Source organism: Pteropus vampyrus, unplaced genomic scaffold (genome assembly GCF_000151845.1).
Source record: "Pteropus vampyrus isolate Shadow unplaced genomic scaffold, Pvam_2.0 Scaffold260, whole genome shotgun sequence".
In the NCBI taxonomy this organism is placed as follows: domain Eukaryota; kingdom Metazoa; phylum Chordata; class Mammalia; order Chiroptera; family Pteropodidae; genus Pteropus; species Pteropus vampyrus.
Genome location: NW_011889041.1, coordinates 1,695,919 through 1,722,134, shown reverse-complemented (window position 1 = coordinate 1,722,134; position 26,216 = coordinate 1,695,919). Strand labels below are relative to the sequence as shown.

Below are 26,216 nucleotides of genomic sequence, written 5' to 3'. Positions count from 1 at the left end.
CATCCCTGACCTCTAGGTAGGAGAGAGAGGCTAGAGGTTGAATTAATTGCCAGTAGCTAATGATTTAGTCCATTTTTTTAATGTAAAGAAGCCTCCATAAAAACCAAAAGGACAGGGTTTGGAGAGATTCTGGGTTGGTGAACATGTGCAGGAGCTGGGAGAGTAATTTGCTCAGAGAGAGCATGGAAGCTCAACCCTTTATCCATGTCTTGCATTTTTCCCATCTGGCTGTTCTAAGGCCTTTGATAATAAACTGAAAATCTAATAAGTAAAATGTTTCTCTGAGTTCTGTAAGCTACTCTAGCAAATTAATTGAACCAAAGGAGCAGGTTGTGGAAACCTTTGATTTATAGCCAGTTGATCAAAAAGTACAAGGAATAACCTGGATTGTGAATATCATCTGACATAAAAGGAGGGGGTCATGAAAACCTCTAATCGGTATTTGCGGGTTAGAAGCACAGGTAACAACTTGGGCTTGCAATGGGCATCTGAAGGCTGGGAATGCAGTCTTGTAGGCTGAACTCTTAACCTGTGAGATCTGATGCCATCTCCAGGTAGTGTCAGAATTGAGAAATGATGGGACACCAACCAACTGGTATCTGAATTGCTAGTTGGTGTGGAGAAATTTCCCTCCTCCCCACATTGTTACATACTATCAAAATGGTTTATGACTAATGAGGGAGTGTTTGCCAGGTTTCTGCACGATAAAACCCCTCTGCCACCCATTTTCTATACAGTACTCTTTGGAAAAAGGTCACCATCTGCATCTTACACTGAAGGAGTAAAGAATAATTTATTTGGAATTCTCCCCTACAGGAGATTCGTCTATTCTTTCACATTTATTTATTCAATCATTTATATCAGTAGAGATTCATAGGTATTTATTTTTCACTTTGGGTACTAATCCAGTCTTACTTTATATATTTTGTTGCTCAAGTTGAGATGTAGATTTTCCCTTGTGAGACTTGAATATATTTACCAAGGCTCACAGGGGCAGAACTGTAGTCCAAAAGCCTTACATGTCTTTGGGACCCGAAGCAAGTTTACAAATATAATCTGTTTGCTTATGAACCTCCATTTCTCCTCATTATACTCTTCAATATGGGAAGTTCTCAAAAGCTCTTCTTTCATTATCACAACCTCTCAAATAATGATCTGACAAGCTCAATCATATTGAGGTGTTAATACCTGACCAGCTAAAGTACTGGTCCATTTAGGACAATGTATCTACATTTGATGTGAATCAAAATAGCAAATGTAAGGAATTATGTTCTAGGAGTGAAATTTGTGGTATTGTCCAGTAGTTGGGAAAGACAAATGTTAGGACGTTGGCCCATCTCTGGGAGTCCGCCATGACATCTAATAGGCAGAGGAATTCTTTACTTACAGGCAAAGACTATCAATTCTGTAGAATTCATCCTTCATGAAGATAGTTTTGGTGGTTTCAATACTGTCTACCCATTATAATCACTTTGGAACCTTTTAAAACTAACTCTCAAGTTTCTCCCCAAACCAATGAAATCACAATCTCTCTGGCAATGGGGTGAGGCATTGGTATTTCTTTAAAGTTCCCCTGGTGATTCTTTTGTGTAACTAGGTGTGGGAACCACTTAGGCAGAGGTTCTCATCCAACTCATCCTTTATCAATCCCTGGGTCTGAGTCAGTTTTAATTTTAGAGAAGCTCTGCACCCTGCCTGGGGAAGAAAACAATTAATCATGACTGGTCAACTTTTCAAGGAAACCAGTTTTTGCAAGCAGATACAATATATATATATATGAGGTAGCAAAAACCAGCAGTACGAGCATGATGAGTGAGACATGGCTTCAGCCCACCATGAGGTCTGATTCACTCTTGGTATCTGGAATACACACATCATGTTCCTTTTCCCAGTACTGAGGATTAAGATTCTGCAAACACTACAGAACTACAGAAGGGACACTTGTTGCCTTGTCAAAAGAACAGTCTTAATTGGCCTTTTGGGAGACAGTGAAAAACACAAAAGTCCCTCTTCGTAACTTATGATCAATGTGACTTATCGGGTGGGTAATGTGAAAGTTTATTCACAATAAGAGTAACCAGAGTCACAAAAGAGAAACAATAAATAACCAATGTCAAAATAGAACAAACAAATAGCAAGTGAAGGTAGGAAAACACTTTTATCCCACATTAAATCAAAGACTGTGAGAGAAAAACTAAAATACTATGGCATTTTGTACTTTCAGACTGACAAAGATTGTTAGCAATAAAATAAGTATAGAGCAATAGAATGTGAAAAAGAAAACTACAACTTCAACAATATGGACAAATCCATAAGAAGTCAGGCACAAAAGAAGACATACATTATGATGCCATTTAGGTAACTTGTAAGATAACAATGCTGTTAGAAGTTAGGCTAATAGTTAACTTTTGAAATGTAAATAAAAATGAGCAAAAGGAAAGCTTCCAGGGTGCTGACATTCTATTTCTTGATCTGGGTTGGTTACACAGATAGTATCAGTATGTGAAAATTCTCACAAGTCTGAGCTTATAATGTGGCCAATTTTTTGTATGTGCATTAAACTTCGATAAATATGGTGACTCAAAAAGCAATGTTGTTGGAATTGAAAGTAAACAGGAACACTTAAATTGGTAGGAAATTAGCTGCAACTTTTTTTCTGCTCAGCAATTAATTAGCAATTAGTCTTAATTGCCAAAATCCATCATTGCAGCAAGTTCCTATCAAAAAAGTCCTTCCTAGGAATATTTTTATGAATCCTAAGTAAATAGGTAAGAAATAACAAATATATATGGGCGAATGTATGTGTGTTGCACATGAAGCACTCTGCACACACATGCATCCCTCTATAGATTCATCAGTCATTTTATAAGAATAAAATTTGAAAATAATCCAAAGGTCTGTAATGGGAAATAATTTAAATTAATTATGATATAGCTATAAAATAGAATGATAAATGCTATGTAAATGCATAATTAAAGGGAAAAATAGGTTAGAGGATGTTATAACAGAAGACAGAATAATGATTCTATATTCTAAAAAAAAAGATTTGAATGCTATACCAAAGTGTTAGCGGTGGTGATCACTGGGTACTGTGACTACAGGTAATTTATTTTAATTGTTTATCTTTGTTTTTCAGTGGCCCACAATGAATGTTAATTACTACTTACAAAAGTAGAAAAAAACAGGTTCCTCCAAACTTTAGCCTGTAGTAGAATGATAGTAAATCGATGTGACTGAGCACAAATAAATCTAAGACCCTGAATTTCTTAACATCATTATTTTACACCTAACTGATATTTCCAGGGTCCAAGACTGTAGGCTTTTTTTGCATACATAATCTAATAAAGGTAGACATGATCTGGGTAAAAGTTTACCTGGAAAATGGTCTTTCTTTTCTTTTTTTTTTTTTTCCTGCTATCAGACTAGCTCTGACATGGATTCTCTTTCAGTCAGCTCTTCACAAATTAAATGAATCGATTCTAAGATCAAAAGATGGTTTTAAAGTTTAAAGAAGTAAATTTAAAGAGAGTTTATTAAAGTATACATTACCTATGAAAGAGAATATTAAGATATTAGTTCCTTTTAAAACCTCGCTTCAAAAACTCCCACTACTTTAAAAATATCTTTTTGTCAATATCCTCTAAATTCTGTCCTCTATTAAATGTGCAATTCTATTTCACAGAACAATCTTCTCAATGGATAATGTTACCCATACTAAGCAATATGCTCTTATTTCCAAACAAGCTGCATTAGAAATTTCCAATCATAGTTATCTAAGAAACTTGATTTTACTATGTATGTTTTCTCTACATCTACTTCTCTATCCTATTAGAAATGATATGTAATATGATGTAAACAAGTTCTTAGCAGAGTGAGAAAAAAGGACATTATTTCTTCTCTTCGTTAATTCTTTATGGCAAGTAAAGGGGACATATTTGTACTTTATTATTGGAATAATATTATAATAAATGCCATTACAGATATGATAATATCATATATTTGAAAATAATTGATGGGCTACTTAGCTGATTTTATCATATAAGAGATTAATTTTTTAATTAATCGGCATTAAAAGATTATTCTTAGAATGATACTCCCTTTCCTACCTCTCCAAACATAAAGCCTTCATTTCAAGACTTTCAGGTTTCTGACGCGTGTGCGTGTGTGCGTGAGAGAGAGAGAGAGAGAGAGAGAGAGAGAGAGAGAGACAGACAGACAGAGAGACAGAGAGACAGAGAGACAGAGAGACACAGAGACACAGAGAGAGAGAGAGAGAGAGAGAGAGAGAGAGAGATCACATAAGCACAAAGGGAGTTTTGCACCATTTAATGCAAAAACAAAGCATTTGGTTTTTGTTTGGAAGGGAAGTACATCTTTAGACGAGTGACCACAAGGTGGCAATGTAGCACCAAAATCCACCAAGTTAAAGCTGAGCATTTACAAACCCCACTGTGTTCCAGCCCCCCAAAATGGCAAACATAAATAAATAGCTTTATATAATTCAAAGAAATATTTTCCCTTAAAATAAGGCAACTTTTACTCATGGTGTATAACACAAACTGTCGTTCAGTGATTTCAGTATATATTTTTTATTCTTCCTTTAACGTGAGCATGTTTATTAAGTGTGCTATGTGCCAAGGACTTGGAATACATACAAAGTCCCCTGTAGCTCATGAGTGAAGCATTAGAAATTAAAATTACTATATATTTCGTATGTCGCTGAGAAGTAACTTACTATTATCAAATGAGAAACAATTTTCTTTAGAGCTCAGGGAACTAAATCTCCCCATAACCCAGGATATAATAAACCTGCTGAGTTTGCTTATATATACTCCCATCTACTTGAACTCTCCAGATATATGCTTGAGGGCTGAGGAAAATGTATAAACTATTAATGGCCAGTTTTTCTGGAAAATGGAAAGTTGGCTGTAGACAGATCACTCTGTACTACAATTTTAGTCAAGTTCTGAGGGGTATTGATTCCATATGATTCATAGGTGCCCAGACCAGATTGATACGCTAACTAAAAAGAAAAGTACCATCTTGATTTTTTTCTTAAAAAAGTGCTGTAAGATCTTATTATTCCCCCCAAAAGTACAATAAAAGTCAAAGAAATCATTTTGCAAAACATATAAGCTTCTATATAGTCATGATTTCAAAATATTTAATCTAAAATTTTAGATATTGAGGATACTGAAGTCTTAAGGAACATATAAAATTCCAGTAGCGTTATCTTTTGAAATAACAGCTAGTTTCTCTATATACTCTAAAATCAAATTTTTCTTTAAAAATCTGTAATGTTAAATTTAACTTTAATGAAATTTTTGATAGTGGACAATATTCATTTTTGGATTTTGGTTACTCAGAGGGAAAAGGCAAATATTTATGGAAGACAAAAGATTAAAAATATGCTTATTTTTCTAATATTTTTCTCCTCAGCTGTTCCTCATAGCCAATATTCCCTCTAACAAAGAGCTGCAATTATCCATATATTCGGTACTGCTTCTATTCCAGTGGCCAGGCCAGGCATCACTAATGGGTCACAGCACTCTTCAGTAAGCCCAGATCTTGCCCTGAGATGCTTCCCAACCAGCACTCTAACAGTTACTATATAGAGTTATGGTACTACTTGAGAAAAAACCCTATTTTCTATTCCTGTGAATTGTGAACATAATATGCAATATAAGCCACAGACAATGAATAGTTAGCATACATAAAGCTCAGTGTTTTAATTAACTGAAGTTTATGCCAATATAAATAATGTAAATAATGACAAGTATATACATTGCTGTTGAGAGAAGACAAAGCTAATTGAGGTTACTAATGTTTTCATATAACACCTCTCATCTTAGATAAGGTTTTCTACATGCTGCAATTCTCCTTGCTTTACCACATTCAGTGAGATAGATTATATTCTTACATGTATGTAGTATACTTCAATTTGAGATAAAGATGGGAGTTTGTACATAAAGGGTGGTGAGAAAGTAGAAAAACAGGTAACAAGAAATTTCTCAATTTCAGTAAGATTGAGAAAATAAATAATATTAATGAACATTTATTGAATGCTTATCTGGTCACAGGTATTGCACCACATGCTTTACATATAAAACCCCACAAAATCAATATGAAGTGAGTAGTATTAGATGCCTATTTTACTGATGAGGAAACTGAGGCTCAGAGAAGGCAAGTGATATTTCCTACTTCATACAGTGATGACCCAGAGGAAGAACGCAAACCCAAGTCTAACAACTGTGGACTACTGCCCAATATTAATAATTAACATTTAATAAGATCGACTACATGCCAGCCACATTACTAAACACTTAACACGCATTATTTCATTTGATCCATATAACAACTCCAGGGGGCAGGGTGTGAATTTGGAAGAGAGCAATGGCAAATCTAAAGATTTCATTTTCTTATGAGACTTTCTTAAACTTTCTGAAAAGTTTCTACACAACTTAGCAACAATATCAGGAGACCTGAGAAAGTAAATGTTGTCCCAGTAATAGTATTTCTAGGAAGCTAATCTGAGAAAATAGCCAGAAATGTTTATATAGATTTATGTTCAAGGGCAGATTCTCTTCATAGCATTATTTATAACAGTGGAAAAGCCCATAAGTGTCCAACAAGAGGGAAACAGTCAACAAATTATGTAAGATAAACTATTATGAAATAAATATTTTTAGAAGAATATTTAATGGTATGACAAATGATTATAAGAACATGAAAGATTAGAAAACAAGATACTACCTATATTTGGTAGGATTCACTTGTGTTTCTAGACTTTTAAAAATTAGGACAAATGAACCTTATTTATATACTCTGCTTTCACAATCATTCCCATATTCTGTCACTACAATAACCCAAAAAGTATTCTGGCCAACTTCAGGCTCTATTTTGTCATTTCTTGGATTCAATTCTAATTCTGCAGATGAGTCCTTTCAGAATCATCTCCTTTTGTCTGTGCTTGAGTGGATATTGCCCCTACACTTCTTCATTAGCCACTCATTCTCTCTAATCTATTGGCACAAAATGTTTAGTCCAATCGTCCTCAAACTTTAATAAGATTTAAATGTCTGAGGTGGGGTATAAGCCTCCATGTTTCTAACAACTCCCAGATTATGCTGAAGATGCTAAACTCTGGAACATATTTGAGTGGCAACAGATTATGGTTGTTCCAGGAAACATCTCAGGTGTCAATATGTCTTGCTTCAGTCACCACAGTGGCTCCTTCCTGCCTTGTGCAGTGTTTCTCAGAATGAGACCATCAGAGTATCAGAACCATTTGAAGTTCTAGTTTAAAATAAAGATTTCTGTGCTCTATCTCAAAATCAGATTTTTTTTTTCTTGTAAAGCCCAAGTATATGCATTGTTCCAAACTGCAAGATGTCTTGTAAGGATAATAAAGTTGGAAAATTTCTAACCTTTTGATTTAACTGTTCATCCATGTCAGATTGTGCTGCCTCTTCACCAAAAATATGTCTTCCTCTTCCAGGACTGTTAGATATTATCAAGCTGCCCTGTGGTTAGATGTGGCTATGTGACTGTAGGTTAGCAAATGGCATGTGAACAAAGTGACACAGGCCATTTCTAGAGCAAGACTTCAAAAACTATGTGTCTTCTTCCTTTTTAATAGCCAAATGCAGATGACAATGAGGTCTTACAAATGGTGAGCCACAAAATGGAAGGAATCCGGGTCTTTTAATGACTATCTGGAAGAAAGATGCCCACTGTCAGGAATGTGTGCAATAGGCTGTCTAATAAGTGAGGAGCAAACATCCATGTGTTGGAGCCGGTATTCATTTTGGAGTGTACTGATATATCAGCATAGCCAACATACATACCCAATGATACAGTTGGATTAAAATCTGCCATTTTATTAGCCATTTTCTATTTGTTCTATCTGTTCTTTGCTTTGCTTTCCCTCTTTTTCAACCTTCTCATTTGTTAATGGAGTATTTTTTTTATGATTCCATTTTACCTTTCTATTGACTTAATTTCTACACTTTTAAAAATGGTTTAGTAGTTAACCTATATTTTAAAATAGACATCTTTAATAATAGTTTACTTTCAAATATTTATGCCACATGTAGAGAAGGACCTTATGACAGTATATTCTCAATTCATTCCACCCATCCTTCATGCTATTGTTTCCCTACCTTTTACATATATAAACCCACAATACATTGCTACTTTTTTGCTTTAGGCAGTCAGTTATCTCTTAATTAAAAATAAGAAAATAAGTAGTTTTATCTTGATTTATTCTATTTCTGAGTTCTCTGAAGAAATGTGTCTAGAATAAAAATAGCAGAGATTCAAGTCCTGGTTTTTGGTGAACACTACTTCTTGGAGGTAAGAGAAAGAAGGTGAGCTCATAAGAGACAAGTTTAGGAGGAAGTTCAATGTCATAAGTCAGGGTGGCAAAAGTTTCTGTAAATACTTACACCACAATGATGAATGCTGCAGATAGTTAAGGAAAATGAGAGCCTAGAAAATCCATTGGACTTAAAACATTAACAAATTTTGAAATGGGTCATTTCAGCAAAGATAGGGCAAGGGAGAGGTGGCATTAGACTAGATTTAAAAACAGATGAAGAGCATATAGCCTAGTGCTTAAAGGATGGGTTTCAAGAGGCAGACTTCTATTTGAACCTGCTCTGCCACTTGTTATCTTGACATTTTTATTTTACTTCTCTGTTTCCCAACTGTATAGTGAATAAAATAGTATGGATTCATGGGCTTGTTGATGATACAATAAGATTCTTCTATGGAAAGCATTTAGCACATAGCTTGGTACATAACAGCCAATAAATCCTAGCTTTAACAAGTATATGACAAAGATAAGAAGCAGAGGATATGTGTGATAAAATGAAGAGATTTGGGGCAGAATTAGGATTTTATAAATGAAAAGATATGGGGGGTATGTGAGATATGTAAGTTGGAAGCCATTAAGAACAAAGCTAATTAAATGGAAATAAAGAATGATGCCACCAATAAAGGAGAAAATTAACAGAGAAGAAACCTAAGAAATGTGAGGATAAGTTTGAGATTAAGGCAGAAACATGGAGGTAAGTCAGAATATTAGTTGAGAAAACTGTCCTTTAAGATAGAATGAAAAGAAAGGACAGGAGCATAGAGATATGTTAAAAGAACAATGAAACCCTGAAACTTCAGGAAAATAAATGATCATTTTTTTAAGAAACATAGTAATTGAGTTCATCTGCTGAGTCATGGAAAGCGTTGATCATCTTTCTAGCTCCCCAACACTTGCTTCTCTGAGATCAAGCTTTACCCTGCTCTCACAATACACTTCAGTATGTGTAGAGAGAGAGAGAGATAGAGATAACTGCAATGAGGACGAGTAGGAGGAAGGGGATAGATTGATAAATAACATCATGTGAAACAAAGACTGCATCTGTAAAGGAAGTCACCCTGTATTTTTCATAAAAATCTGCAAATCACAAGTTTTTACAGCTGGATAATTTACTTAAAATCCCTTTTATGAATGATTGATTGATTGATATTTGGCTTAAAGGAAACTGAGCCCCAGAGCTTTTAGGGGGTTACCAAAAGTCACAGAGGTCTTCAGATGTAGAGATGGAGCTAGAACTTAGCCTTTCATGTTTTTGTAATTTTTCTTTACGAGGTAAGTGATTTCCAGTTCCAAAATGAATGTTAGTGGGAAGCCTACCTAATATTGTGAAAATATAACTAAATGCTAATAAGCAAAAAAAGTTAAAAGAAAAAAATTAAAACCACAGTAGTGCTGACAAAGAATTGACAGTGTTATTAATACTCACAAATTGTGGGGGTGGGGGGGTGGCTAGTGAGAAGAGGAAGACCACATTTTTTATAAAAGTCAAAACAGCAAGCAATATATTAGCTTCATGAGGTCAGGAACTTCACCCTATCACTCATATACCCTCAGCATATGGCATAGTACCTATAATGGAACAAGTTACTCTTCAAATATTTTTCAAATAATTGAACAAATGGTATGCATAGAACAATAATGCATGTAATATCAAAACCTGAGTGCAAGCATGTCTGTACAGGATAATAACGGAACTTGATACAATTCAATCGGAGACACAGAACTACATAATGAGACCAAAATAAATGAACATTTCAGTAGATCATGATCATGTTTGCTTCCTAAAACTTCTTGTCTCGGAAGTGCTTTCTCATTTCTGGAAACTGTTTGTTTGTTTGCTCAGTGACTCTTTATTAATCCTGCCTTCAGTTAATTGGACCTATATTGGGTTAATCACAGTGTCCTCTCCCAGAATTTGGAGCAGAGGAAAAAACAGAATCTGTCTTTCTATGAAGTAAGATCGATAGCATATGGCAACGGACAAGCAATTATTTTCCATGAGCAAGAGGGAACAAAGAAATTCAGTCTGTAGTAAAAGGGAAAATGAAGAATAGTTGAATCAGAGAAATGCTACCTGAATTCCAGACAGCTTTTCAGTCCTTTCTGAGGTCCAGCTTCATTTCCTCCCTACCTTTATTTTTGAAATAACATTTAATGAGAGCTGTGCCAAATGCATTAAACCATAAAATAGTCCCAGGAAGAGGTACCATTATTATTATCCTCATTTTATAAATGAGAAAACTGAGTCACAGAATATTTAATATGATCATGCATAATGTTACATATTTGGTAAGTGGTAAAAGCTGAGATTCAGAATGAGGTGGAAAAGACTCCAAATCTCTGCTCTTGACTTGTGTATATACTTCCTCTGAGAGGTTTCCATGAGACATCCTGGTATCCTCATCATAAAGTCTCCTTTTTGCTTAAGGTAGTTGGAGCTGGCTACTGTCACTTGGAAACAAAGAGTAGTAACTAACACATCATTAAGCTAATGACTTGGCAGAGAAAATATTCATAAACATAAAGAGCTATAATACAAAGTAGAATGTGGTAGCTATTATAAGAATTATAAACAAAGCTATTCAGCAACGCCTATGAAACAGTTTTTATATTTTATGGAGCAAGGAAGGAGGGGTAGGGTAAAAAGGTGGATGAATAGTTGGCTCTGAACTGGGCCTTGAAGGGTATTAAAAAGTGGGACATGGTGAGGGAAGGGATATTCTACAAAGAGGAAACAGATTGAGAAAAGACACACATGAAGAGCAGGCCAAGGACATACTGAGATTTTAATCAGACTTTTATTATAAGTGTTGGCCTGTGGATGGAGTACAGCTCTTTATAGTAGGCCCTGAATGCCATTCTACAGGTATGAGCTTTATTGTCTAGGAAATAAAGATCTACTTAAAGTTTATGAATAATCATGCCATCATCAGTATATTGTTTTACTCAGTTTTCATTAGCTAGGGAGCAATACGTGAGATGGATAGAATGTTGAGAAATATGTAAGTAGAAATACTAGTTAGAAAATTAGTGTAATGTATCAGGTCAATGGTGATAAGTATTTAAAATGAAGTGGAAGGACAAAATATTTTTAAGTAATAAATTTCAGGTAAAATAGTTTCCAAAGAAATATTGGAAGAAAGAAATGTTATTGCGAAATTAACATTGTGATTTCTAGTTTAACTAGTGGAAGATGACCTGTTAACTGGAATGAAATATGGTATCAACTCAAGTGAAACGTAGAAGTTGCTTTCATGAATATCATAAATATAGAAAACTGGCTATTTAACACATGATGTCTTAATGCATTCCTGGTTGTTCAAAACTAACAATTTTTTATTGTACCCATTTTCACTTGCTTATCTGCATCTGGGATGATTTCATGGTTTCAGTCATGGTCAAATTAATGGTTAAACATTCTTATAACCCAAAGAACTCGTCTCCATTGGGCAGTAAAATAATTTAAAAAGATATCACAACATGTTTCCTGGGTTCCTGAGAGGAGTCCAAGGCTCTTCCTCTCTGCTGAGTAATAGGAGTGTGGTAGAGGGTAATGGGTGATAGAAATTCTAGATAGGTTTAGTAGAATCTTAGAACAGAGGAGACTGGTCTTGCTTCCAAAGGTGAGTCTCAGAGGGAATGCAAGACTCAGAAGCTCTCATCCAGCTGTCTGAGATGTTATGGCAGCAAAGGTGAAGTGAGGTGCCTAGCTAGTAGGACTCAAGGCAACCTCACAGACAGCAGGGCACTCAAACCTGGCAGAGAAAGCATATTAAGTTTCCCATTTCCCCCAGTAGGACTGATAGAGCACTGGTGTACATGAAGGAACTAGAATCATAACCAGGAAGATGCAGAGAGTATAAGCCAATATTCACATAGACAATAGTTTATCATCACAAGGACAGAGGCTGAAAGGGCTAGAGAGGCTCATCTCAGTGGTGACAAGGGAGGACTGAAAATGTCATAAGACCAGGTAACCTCTGATGGCAGCATACTTAAACTCACTTCAAAATTAGCTCACTCATAGGAGCAGGAAGAAAAGGGACTGTGTTTTAAATGAGAAATGACTAAGCTAAATAACACATGTATTCAGACACTTACTAGGAGATATTTATTTGGGGAGACGGGAAGAATTAAACCGAAGGATTCATTAAACTGGACACTATCATATATTTACATAAAGTTTAAAATATCTTACAATATTACATCACTGTATGAGTATTGCCCCTCATATCCTCATTGTTCATTTCAAACAGCTCAAGTTCAACTTGATTTCTAAATGACTTACCAAGGACCTGGCTTACTCTAGAGCCACTATCAATCAGAATACCTCACAAGGTATTTATGGTAACAATGGTATTGTTTCTAAGCAGTGAGTACAACTTGAAAGAAGAGAGACAGCTAAGTATACATGAAATCAGAATGTGTTTTTCTCAGTTGAAGCAAGTTTTTCAAAGAAGGTATGAAAGCAAGAATACGTATAATTGCAGTTAAATATATAGGAGGTAAAGCAGGTTTAGAACAAACCAACATATCTGAAAAACATGACATAATCAATGGTTGGGGCATTGTGGATATTTATCTTGGATAAGACTCAGAGGTAGATGACAGTTGTAGTTACATAGTTCCAGATGGTTATGTTGTAAAGAAAGTATACATATTCTATATGATTCCAGAGCAAAATAGACAAAGGTAGATTGTGGTTGATTATGAGGGTAACTCTAGTCATTTGATGCTGCCCAAACTTAAATGGGTTAGCTCTCAAAATTATGAGTTCTTTGCCACTGAAAGTAATAAAAGGCAATCTAAATCTACAATTATAGAAAAAAATCTCTTCTACGGTGAGTGAAGCTATTGGCTTTTTTATGGCATGTAGAGTTTCTATAAATGCATGTTGAATTTAGTTTGCTCAATACACCTAATTCTGTTAAAAGTTATAAACATAAACAAGTAAAATTAGAATATCAAGGGCTTCTGCTATTGTAGTTTGAGGCAACACACTGTAGTAGGTCCATTCCTTGGCATCTGAATATACGACAGGCAGATTCTAAGCAAAGACACAGTGACTTCTTGGGAAGGCAAAATGCAGTAAGCCTCAAGATGGCATACGACTGTGATTTCCAGTGCCAATGGACAAGGAAAATTCATATAAAACATAGTTAAAAAAAAAAAAAAACTTGTTGAAGATTCTCCTGAAGGGTACTAAACCCACACATATTTGGTATTTGTGGCAAGGCTGCCAAATACCACTAGGTTTACAAAAGCTTCCAGATGACCTGTATTTTTGGATTTTTTTTAACTTTAACATTTCCAAGCACCTTTAGTTCAATGCCACCCTTAGTTAAAAATAAAAATAGATAAGTAGATAGCAATCTTTAGATTTGAGGGGAAAATTACATATAGGATATAAAGAAAAAAATACCCAAAATATTAATTATGAAAAAAACCATATCGATATGGCCAAATATCCAGCCTGGACAAGAATATAAGTTAGTCTCCTCAACTCACAATAGAATAAGAAAGGTGCCATTTACACCTCTGATATTCAAAAGACATAACTCTGTGATAGTCAACTAACTAACTGCCTGTTTGCTCTGAGGTTTTGCTTGCCAATCCTTTTTCTGCTCCTTCTCACAGAGGTCTGATCCTTGCAGGCTACTTCGCGGAATTCCCATATCATCTAGACTCCTGCAGAGTTCAGCCAACAGAAGGCTCTGATGCAGGGGGGTGGGGGGAGTTAGAATTTTTCCCTTCTCACTTCAGGTAGTATCTCTAGTGGAGCCTGTGTTTCCTCTGTGGCTCCAAATGCCGTCTGTCGACGATGGACAAGCCCACCATGGTTCTGGGCCTCCTCCTGGTGACTCTGAATGCTGAGATCCTGTAACTCTGTCCTCTTCTTTGTTCAACCAGTTTGGAGGGCTCGCTGATGTTGCAGTGGTGGTTTCCTGCTCGTGTTTTTCTCGGGGGTGCCTCCTTAAAAGTGGGATGCCCAGGGTGCAAGATTTAAGGACACATTCACTCTTAGGGTTGGGCAAGTATAGAGTGCCTAAGAATGAGTGTCTCCTAAATTTTGTATCCTATGCACCTGGTTTGTCCTGCTCTAATCCAGATCCTTGCTTACCTCTGGGTTGCCTCATTCTCTGTTTAGTTTTATGGCTCTCACCTGTGTAACCAAATCCCTGTATTTAAGTGTTAAGTGTCTCCTGCTTTCTGACTGGAACCTGAAAAATCCTAGCATCCTTTTCATAGAGTTTATTCTTCAATTGGCTTCTATCTAGCTTTTGTCAAAGATAGACTTAGAAAAAAATTAAAGGAAGACACGTTAAAGACTATACTGTCCATCATCTTCTAAGTATGAGTTTTATTCTTATATCAATTTATTTCACTAGAAAGACATATAACCGATCTCATTAGGCCAGACTCCTGCAGAGATAACTTCCCTCAATTCCATTTTAAGGTATTTCCTTCCATTTATTGATAGGAATTACAAAACATTAAAAAAGAAATGTCTGCGATGAGGGATTTCCCCACCCCCACGTTTATCCTAAAAACTCCTGCTGGAGATATTAACCATTAATTGTACTATATTGCATCATATATTAAGCAGGATTATTACACTGAATAAGTGGAAAAAAAAACAGAAATTTATTGTTTCACTTAAGTAAACTGTATAAGAATTTAGTGGAGCTGGTCTTGGGAGAAACTGGAAGCAAGATTTCTCTCCCTCCCTCCTTCTCTCCTTCACTCTTTCTCTCCTTCTCTTGCTCTCTTCCTCTCCTTTTATTTCCTCTTTTCTTTCCCTTTTCCTTTTTTTCTTTTTTCTTTTATTTTGTCTGTCTTTTCCTTTTCTCTTTCCTTTCCTTCTCTCCTCCCCTCGTTATTTCTTTTCTCCACGTGTTGGCTTTATTCTTTTATGTCTGCTTTACCAAAGTTCACAGGGTTTTATATAAGAAAAGTGAGCATTTATTTCATGACTTCCAACCAGAAAGTTCTTGGGAAAAGAATCTTCATTAACTTATCTTGAGTCACATGTTCACCTCTGAACCAGTTATTGAAGCCAACTGCACTAGAATACAAACATTGCTGGCACAAAGCCATGAGTCCTCCCATATATGGGGCAGGGCGGGTCGGGTGCGGGGGAGGAGAAGAAAGAGAGAGAGAGAAAGGGAGAGAGAGAGAAAAAGAGTGTGTGTGTGTGTGTGTATATGCGCGCATGCATGTGTGTGTGTGTTTTATGGGCTGGGCTGAGGAATTGGGGAAGTGCTAGGTTTTCAGAAAAAAACTGCATGGTTAGAGTGGTGGGAGAACAGTTTCTTAGAAGAAATGGGTGTAATTTTGAGCAGACTGAACAAATATTTACTAAATTCCTTTTCTAGAACCCACTCAATATATTCCATTTAAAGCACAATAGGATAAAATGATTGACTAGTGTTAAGTACACTTAACACTCTATATCCTTTGTTTTAGAAAACTTAAAACATAATTTAATGCTCAGTAGTGGCAACTGTTCATCGTATCATTGAACAAATATTTACTGAGCTCCTATATTGCTCTGGGTGAAAGTTATACATTTGTGGAAAATAATGCATACAAAATTTGTGATCACATGAATCCAACTTCCTGGTGGTAGAGAAAGACACAATGGTTAAATAACAAGATAAGGATAATGCAGGAAAGCAAGTGATGGGAGAGATGCCAATTTACGCCATTCTTCCAGGAATATGACTCTGATAAAAGAGAATTTGAGCTGAGACCTGGATGAAGTAGAAAAGTGAACTATGAACTTATCTGAAATAATAATGTTTAAGGCAAAAGGAACAAGGTCAAAACAAATGTCTTGAAAAGGAAGGATGCCTTATGTGTTTAGAGAGCAGTAAAGAGACCACTGTGATTGGAGTAGAAGGAGCCATAGAGACAGTGTTAGAAAATAACATGAGATACATGGCAGGGTCAGACTTTGTGGAAAAGTATATTTTAAATATGTCAGTAACATTAGTATATTGAAGTCTCAAGCAGCAATTTTTCCATACATAGGAATAGAACAGAAAATATCTTTGGGCACTGTACTTTCTTTCATATCACAAAACATTTTGCTGTTTTATAAGCCACAATGTCTTTGATCAATAAACCACAATGGACTAGAGAGATTATGAGCCAAAGCTCATATGAAGTTATAAACAAGTTAATTGAGGTCATATTTATGCTTTCCTATAAAATAAAATATGTTTACTTGAATGAAAGTCTCCTCTAATTGATTACAGGAGATTTTAATTTCCAGTAGACAATACAATATGAATTTTATAAATGTCTCTTGTAAGCTAAAGAATAAATCAGGCAATTGGTGAATATTTACTAATTATTCACTTGCAAAAGGCTTAACATACCAATATATTTGATACAGTTCTTGACTGAAAAACTTATAATCTAGTAGAAAATATCTGACGAATATATGAGTACTTAAAGGAAGACTGTGGGAAGTACTAATTCAGGTCAATTAGGAAAATATTATGAGTTCAAAAGGAAAGGAAATTATTTCAGCCTGGGTTAATCAGGGCAGAGGAAATGACATCTGAATTTGACCTTGAAGAACAGGAAGATTCTACAGACAGAGTATGGGGCTTGGGGGAGCAGTCCTTACGAGAGAAATAAAATCAATGTCAATGGCTGAACTTGTTAATAAGTTTCTTCTTTACTGACATTTAACATTAGCCATGACATAATGCTGGATCCCTCCTGATGTGTAGTACATTTTGGCAGAAGTATCCCAAATAGTATTCATTCACTATTTATTAAAACACATTTATTAAGTGGTTGCTATGGACAAGTCACTGTGGGGGACATAAATAAGAGTAAGAGGCAATGTTGTAAATAACTCAACGTTTAATAGAATGGATTTCTAAGCTAGCATTATGATGTGTCTACATATACACACATATGTAATACTTCTAAAATCTCAGTAAATGCTACATTAATGAACATTTAAGGTATCTATATGTAAATATATAGATATGCATATCTATAGCCATCTATGTGTGTGTGTATGTGTGTATATATTTTGGTTATATCACATAATTTTTAGAATTCTCACTTTCATTACAGGTAATATCTACAGGATATGAGTACTACTACATTTCTTTATAGATATATGTCTGTTCCTGCTCAGTATTTCAATCCAGTATCTAATCTTGTGTCAATTACTCACATCATCTCATATGTCCAAGAAGAATTTATATCAAAATTTGTGAGACATATAACAAATGCATGCATACTTCTGTCATATATAGCTATATTAGACATTTTACAGAGGTGGGACTCTTCTAAGCGTCATATTCCACTAAGAGTAAAAGAAATAAAAAACTTTACACAAAATGTAGTATAATCTAGTATAACTATGCGAGAAAGTGCTGGTTATTTATTTCAATATTTATAAAACTAAAAATATAATTTTCAAGTTGATATTTAGATTTAAAACAAATCATTTTTATATAAAAATAACTCATTTTGACTTTGCTAGAGACAAATGAAAGGCAACTGAAATTCATAGAAAACACAAGTTTAATTTTACCCAAGTTTTTGTCCCTTTCATCAACCACATCCAGTAAGTCCTCACTTAACATTGTCCATAGGTTCTGTGACTTTAAGCAAAATGATATATAACAAAACCAATTTTATCAAAGGCTAATTGATTTCAGCAAGAGTTAAGTTCCTAAGGCATCTCATCAGTGTTATAAAAAAACAACATTGAATGAAACTACATTATTTGAGGACCTGCTGTACTTACAAACATTATTTAAAACCAGACAAGATTTGGTGGAACACAATAGAAAGGCCTTTGGTTTTGCTTTCAGTTCCTCAGTAACTGAATATTTGACTTTAGAAAAGTCACTTCTTTGGGCCTCACTTTACACATTTGAAAAGTGAGCTGTTGAAGTAGTTTCCTTCCAAGTCTTACTTTTAGATTATATAGACATATTCTTTTAAAAAAAAGAGGAAGAAAAGAGTTTATGGTTACTCTCATAATTGTAAAGGAAATGAGAGAATCTTAAGAGCTTCATATAAAGTTTTAAGAAAATGGCATTCAAAGTGCTAATATTTACACCTGCCATACAAGGTTGGCAGGCAGTCTGTAAAGGCTTGTTGATTAAATAAAAATATTTTCTGCTTCTGATATATTATTCTCCTGATAAAATATGACAGTTAAAAATGCATGTTTAATAGAAAGAGAATAACGTGTTCACTGAGCTATAAATCTTCATGTTTCTCAATACGAAATAAGGCTCTTCTAAGTCACAGTTCTAAATATTTTATGTCATAGATTTCACTGGGAACTGAAGAAAACGTATCCTTCTGATAGAAAAAATTTCACACACAAAAAAGACATACTTAAAACTGTATGTATTAATCGGATCCATGGGCAGAATACATCTAAAAGAAAAATATTGAATTCACTTGTCACCTTTATTCAAGGGAGGAAAAACACTCTGCTGTTAATTGTGAGCTCTGTAGCCCACGTGCATAAACATTTTCAAGTCTGTTAGTGTGTTTTTTAACCCAGCAATATCTGAAATTTAGTATAAAGATAAGTTTTCTTATTTATTGTTACAACACTAGCAACATTTAAACATTTATCTAAGTAGGAAATCTCTATGAGACATATAAAAGATGTAATACCTTCTTATAAGAAACAATGTGTTTTATTAAAACTTTTGCATTTATAGTGCTGCTACAGGATTTGAAACCAAAATCATTTAACTCTATGCCCTAAATATATATGTTTATATATATTTATGTATAAATATATATGTAAAGCAAAACTAAAAAAAAAACTCTAAATTTTTAAAATCCATTCTGTGGGGCTTTTTTTTTTTTTTTTTTTTTTGGCCAGTAGTGTAAAATCCAAAAGAATAATGACCCACTATATTATTTTAGTCATCTAAACATTCTTTAAGGCAGTAAATTTTTTTTTGAGAGTAAATGGTTTTTTGGAGAGTAAAAAAAAAGAAACATGTGGAATGCATTCCTCAGCTTTGTGAAATCTCCAACTGTGAGTGACACATGTACAGTATTTTCAGTTTCAAAAAATGAAATAAGAAAGGCAAATCATACAATTCTCCAAGAAACAATATTATACCAAATACTATGCTATCAAAAAGGTTTAGCCAGTGTTTTGATAACTAATAATCAATTATGGGGAGGGGGCTAAAACTAAATATTTGAGATTTGCTAATTTTGTACTTCTTAATCCCTTTAGTCCCCCTTCCCTTCCCCCCACTCCCCAATCTGACAACCATCAATTTGTTCTATGTATTTATGAGTTTGTTTCTGTTTGTTCATTTATTTATTTATTTTTTACATCACACACATAAGTGAAATCATACCGTATTTGTTTTCTCTGACTTATTTCACTTAGCATAATACCATTTAGGTCCATACATGTTGTCACAAGTGGCAAGGTTTCATTCTTTTTTATGGCTGAGTAATATTCCATTGATTGTGTGAGAGTGTGTGTGTTTATGTATATACTGCAATGCACATAGCAGTGCATATGTCTTTTAAAATTAGTATTTTGGGTTTCTTCTGATAAATACCCAGAAGTGGAATTGCTGGGTTATACAGTAGGAACCTCCATAATATTTTCCATATTGGCTGAACAAATTTATAATCCCACCAACAGTGCATGAGGGTTCTATCTCTCCACATTCTCACCATCACTTACTGTTTTTGATTTATTGATGACAGTCATTCTGACAGGTGTGAGGTAATATCTCATTGTGGTTTTAATTTGCATTTCCCTGATGATTAGTGATGTTGAGCATCTTTTCATATGTCTGTTGTTCATTCACATGACCTCTTGGGAGAAGTATCTATTCAGTTCCTCTGACCATTTTTAAAATAAGATTTTTTTGTGTGTGTTAAGTTTTGTGAGTTCCTTTTATTTTTAGATTTAAGCCCTTATCAGATAGATCATTGGCAAATATATTCTCTCATTCAGTAGGTTGTCTTTTCCTTTTGTTGATGTTTTCCTTTGCTGTACAAACCCTTTTTAATTTGATGTAGTCCCATTTGTCTATTTTTTCTTTTGTTTCCCTTGCCTGAGGAGACATCCAAAAAATATTACTAAGAGCAATCTCAGAGAGTGTGCTGCCTATGTTTTCTTCTAGTTTTATGGTTTTGGGTCTCATACTTAAGTCTTTAATCCATTTTGAGTTTTCTTGTACATGATTTAAGAAAGCGATTCAGTTTTATTCTTTTGCATGTATCATTCTGTTTGCCAAACACCATTTATTGAAGAGACTGTCTTTACCCCATTGAATCTTGTTGCCTTTTTTGTCAAAAATTAATCGACCATATAGGTGTGGGTTACTTTCTGGGCTCTCTATTCTTTTCCACTGATCTATGCTGTTGTGATTTATACCTCCTTGTAGTATAGTGTGATGTCAGATAGCATAATACCTCCAACTTTGTTCTTTCTCAAGATTGCTTTGGCTATTCAGGCTCCTTTGTGATTTCATATAAATTTTAATATTATATTTTCCAGTTCTGGAAAAATGCCATTGGTATTTTGATAAGGACTGCATTAAATCTGTAGATTGCTTTGGATAGTATGGACATTTTAATGATGTCGATTTTTCCTATCCATGAAAACAGTATTTCCTTCTATTTATTTGTATCTTCTTCGGTTTCTTTTTTCAATGTCTTATAGTTTTCTGAGTATAGGTATTTTACCTCCTTGGTTAAATTTATTTTAAAATAAATAAAAGATAATTTTTGATTATTATAAATGGAATTTATAAATCAATTGTAAGTGGAATTGTTTTCTTAAAAATTTCTTTCTGATAATACATAATTGGTGTATGAAGATGCACCCAATTTCTGAATATTAATTTTATATCCTTCTACTTTACTAAATTCATTTATTATTTCTAATAGTTTTTGGTGGGCTCTTTAGAGTTCTCATAGCATATATCATGTCATCTCCAGACAATTACAGTTTTACTTCTTCTTTTCCATTTTGGATGCCTTTTATTTCTTGTCTAATTGCTGTGGCTAGGACTTCCAGTAGTATGTTGAATAAAAGTGGTGAAAGTAGACTTCTTTGTCTTTTTCCTGATCTTAAAGAAAAGGCTTTCAGCTTTTCACACTGAGTATGATGTTAGTTGTGGGTTTGTTACATATGGCTTTTATTACATTGAGGTATGTTCTTTCTATTTCCACCTTGTTGAAAATTTTTTATCATAAATGGATGTTAGATTTCATCAAACGTTTCTTGCACCTAGTGACTTAGTCATATAATTTTTATCCTTCATTTTTTATGTGGTATATCATATTAATTGATTTGTAGATATTAAACCAACCTTGCAACCAAGAAATAAATGTCACTTGATCATGCTCTATCTTTTTAATGTATTGCTGAATTTGGTTTGCTAATATTTTGTTGAGTATTTTTGCATCTATGGTCATCAGGGATACTGGCCTATAATTTTCTTTTTTTGTAGTGACTTTGTCTAGGTTTGGTGTCAGGGTAATGTTGGCCTCATAAAATGAGTTTGGGAGCCTTCCTTCCTCTTCAAATTCTGGAGTAGTTTGAGAAGAATAGGTATTAATTCTTTTTCAAATGTTTGGTAAAATTCACCTGTGAGGCCATATAGACCAGAGCTTTTGTTTGTTGAGAGTCTTTTGATTATTGATTTGATTTTGTTACTGGTTATCGGTCTCTTCAGATTTTCTGTTTCTTCCCGATTCAATCTGAAAGATTATATGTTTCTCAGAATTTATCTATATCTTCCATGTTGTCCAATGTGTTGGCTTATAATTGTTCTTAATATTTTCTTATATTCTTTTGCATTTCTGTGGTGTCAGTTATCACTTCTCTTTCATTTTCTTTTCAATAAGTTTGGCTAAAAGTTTGTCAATTTTATCTTTTCAAGGAACCAACTCTTGGTTTCATTAATCATTTCTATTTTTTTCTTTTTTTAGATGCTATTTCTTTTTTCTATGCTCTGATCTTTATTATTTCCTTTCTTCTACTCACTTTGGAATTTTTCTAGTTCCTTTATGTGTAAGGTTAGATTAAGATTTTTCTTATTTCTGTTATGTAGGTATGAAGTGCTATAAATTTCCCTCTTAGAATTGCTTTGGCTGTGTCCCATAGATTTTGAGCCAGTTTTCATTTTCATTTGTCTCAAGATCTCTTTTAATTCCTTCCTTGATCTTGTTGTTAACCCAGTCCTTGTTTAGTAGCATGTTATTTAGTTTTTACATGTATGTGTATTTGTAGTTTTCTTATTGTAATTGAATTCTATTTTCATCTCATTGTGATTGGAGAAAATGCTTGATATGATTTCAGTCTTCTTAAATTTACTGAGACTTGTTTTGTGGCCCAACATGTGGTCCAGCTTGGAAAATGTTCCACATCTGCACTTGAAAAGAATGTATATTTTGCTGCTTTTGGGTGAAATGTCCTAAAAATGTCAATTAAGACCATCTGTGTAATGTATCATTTAAGGCCACTGTTTCCTTGTTAATTTTTATATCTTTAGTTATAGTAGTTCTGTTCAGCTAGTCTTCAGGAGATTCTCAAAGATGGTTGTTTCATAATTTAGTTATAGTTTTGATATGGTCATGGGAGAAAGTGAGCACAGTATTTGCCTATTCTGCCATCTTTACTAGAAATCAAGATTTGCTAATTTTGAAATAAAGCAAAAGTTGGATAAAATACTTGGCACACAGTAACACCAATAATATAAGTAATTTTTTTTCCTTCATGTTACTTTGACTAGTAAATTCACTTATTGAAAACTGACTTATTTTAATATTTAAAATTAAAACCACCCTTCAAATAAGAGAAGGTAACCATAATTTTATCAGAATGTAAAGAAAATTGCACTATAAAATTAGACCAACATATCCACAAAGTAATGGCTTTTTTTAAAATGTAGGTACACTTGGACTATTTGGACTTAAACTTAAGAAGTACTCAATATAGTCAATAAAATATTGGCCACTCCAGCTGCTCGAAAATACATAGCTGTACAAAATTACCCTAAAGCACATTAATAATGTGATAATATGTCTAACTTTAGAAAGTTAAATAGTAGCAAAATTAAATAAGAATATGGTTCAGGCTGGCTGTTTACTAACATGGAAGAAAGTTTGTATGTTTCATTGTGATCCACATGGATGACAAATAGAGCAAATCAAGACAGTCCTTCCATTCCTGTAGCTATACTATATATACATGAGATTATAGGGCCTTTGGGGCATCCTAATGAAAACTTCTGGCAAAACAAGAGTGAACAAATAAGGAAGACTATATGTAAATACTGTGTAAATTAAAAAAAAAAAGATGTGATAAGAAAGACTGCTTTAGTTCTCTATGCTTACTTTCCTAAAATATTTCAAATGCTGCAATCTTCTCTCTTGAGACTGGCCTTCCTCAAAACTCTGTTTTATCTGTTGCAACAATGTATAAAATCATTTCCTCCATTCTGATGCTGACCATGTATGCTCACCTTTTAAATTTCTGGGTTTTGCTCCCCCTCTCAATTATACCACATTATAGCTTTCTTCTCTCTCCACATGACTTCCCGAATTCTCCTCTCCCCTTCACATATCTGCCCTCAACCTCTATATCTGGAATAACAATTACATGATTTTAATTTTGTCCAGATTTAAATTTCAAAACATCCATAATAATGTGCCAAGAGAATCTTACCAATTCTTTAAATTGATCTAGAGTCCAAAAATGATCAATAAAAATGTCAGCCATCTTTACCTGTGCTTGGATAAGCTGCTATAAAATGGTCTAAGGATTATTTTGACTACCACCTAAGATCAAACTGAGTATGCAAACCTCCTATGATGTAGGTATGCCTCAGAGGAAACAGTTTTTTAGATTTCATATCTCTGCTATACATTTCAGCCAGTAGGCTTCTCAGGAGTAGTTAACTGCAGAATGTATAGACATAACAATTACTCCTTCACAATTAAAAACACAGTTTATGAAGGAAAACAGGACAGAAGGTACAAATAATTTCTTCCCTGTGAAGCATAATGGTCAAAATTTATAAAGAAATTATGCTGTTTGGGGTGTTGAGTCCATACAATGCCTGAAAAAGACATAAAAAAATATGTACGAAAAGTGGCCTTTGCTATGTAAAAACTTGTGTAACTATTTTAAAGCAAATGAAAAATTATGCCATAATTCATAATTTATTTACTTTTATGCCTTTGTTTCCTTGATTTAGAACTCTGTAACAAAGAGAAAATGCCCAAAAAGTTATGCTAGAATATACAAATTGTCAAAGCACTCCTGTAAGACAATAAAACACATGTGGACATGTGTTTCAAAATACAATAGAAACATAAAAATTTTGTTTTGAAACATCAATATAACTGCAGAGTTTCAACTGTCTCAAACAAAATACTTTTTTTCTCTAAATGAAGTAACCCCTAGGTACCTCTCTGGATGGAATCATCACTAAAGGAACATGAGTGATGTCTTTTGTTCTATTTCCGATTGAACTGTTCATTTTTCTACTCCACATACTACTGTTTCCTGAGAGAACACATGGGATATACTTTCAGGATAAAATATTTACAAGCTCTTTTGAATGTTGTGAATCTCACCCCCAGAGCAATACTCTCTATGTATAAGATCATTTGAAAAATGAGAATACAAAATAGGTGGAAATCAGGAACCACACAAGGCTTTAGACTAAAGTCTTATTTCATTTTGGTTTTAGCTTGCTCCATTCCTCACTTTTTATATACTTTAAATATTAGTTATAAAATTGGGAGTGAGGCTTTTTACACAATTTCCTAGCATCAAATTTTTTTCAAGATGCACATTTTTAGAGACAATGGCTGTGAAAAATATTAATATTAAACTCCAAGGAAAATTCTCTTAATTTGCTCATGTGTTACCAACTAAATACATAATTAAATCTACCTCATTAGATTTTCATAAAGACAATTTATTGGTTTTAAAAAAAATCTCACAAGATTAATATGGAAAATTAGACCCCTAGTTTCAAGTAGAAATCAAATAAAAAATGTCAAAGTAAAAGATGTAAAAGTCCTATCCTTCACACATAACACTGATTAATGTGACTTTAGTGTCACACTGACTTTAAGAAAACATTTATACTGCCAAGCCTCTATGTACCTACATGGATAACCACCTAAAGTACATTTAAAATAAATATAACACAAAACAAAGTTCTCCAAACATAAACAAATCATATAGAAATAGATGAACCTGACATTCAGTTCTGATTGTGACTCAAATTCATTGATTAAAAATTTAGTCAGAGTTAATAAAATGGTTTTCTCTGTATGGCTCTCCATAAGTAAAACCAAATTTCTAGCACTGTGAGAGTCCTGATACTCAGAACCCTCTCCTACTCTTAGCCTTTTAGAAATTTTTTTTGGCATTTTATTTTATTATTAGATTTAAGTATATAGTACACTAGTTAGACATGTACGTAGTTTATGAAACAATCTCCCCTGATTACTCTATCCCTCTGGTTCTACACATAGCTATTGCATTACTTCTGACAATGCTCCCCAACCCCATGACCACCTCTCAGCTACTAATTTGTACTTCTTTAACCCTTCACCCCTTTGGTTAACATCCCAGGCACTATGAACCTGCTTAGGATTCCAGATAGAATCAGTCCTGGAGGCTGCTTTCTCATAATGAAGTGTTTCCTGGTAAGAATTTGATGAGGCAGGTTCTCCTATCTTGTTCTAAAATATTTGTTTACTCTTTGCCATTTACTCCTTTGTTTCTTTCCCAGCTTTATTTAAATACAGTTTACATGTAACATTGTATAAG

The 26,216-nt window shown here is 34.1% G+C and overlaps 1 protein-coding gene across 4 annotated transcripts in view; it reads right to left on the bottom strand.

The window, feature by feature from the left end:
• HMGCLL1 (3-hydroxymethyl-3-methylglutaryl-CoA lyase like 1) overlaps positions 1–26,216 on the bottom strand; it is a 167,379-nt gene that overhangs the window by 8,108 nt on the left and 133,055 nt on the right. The gene's annotated exons all lie outside the window — the stretch shown is intronic.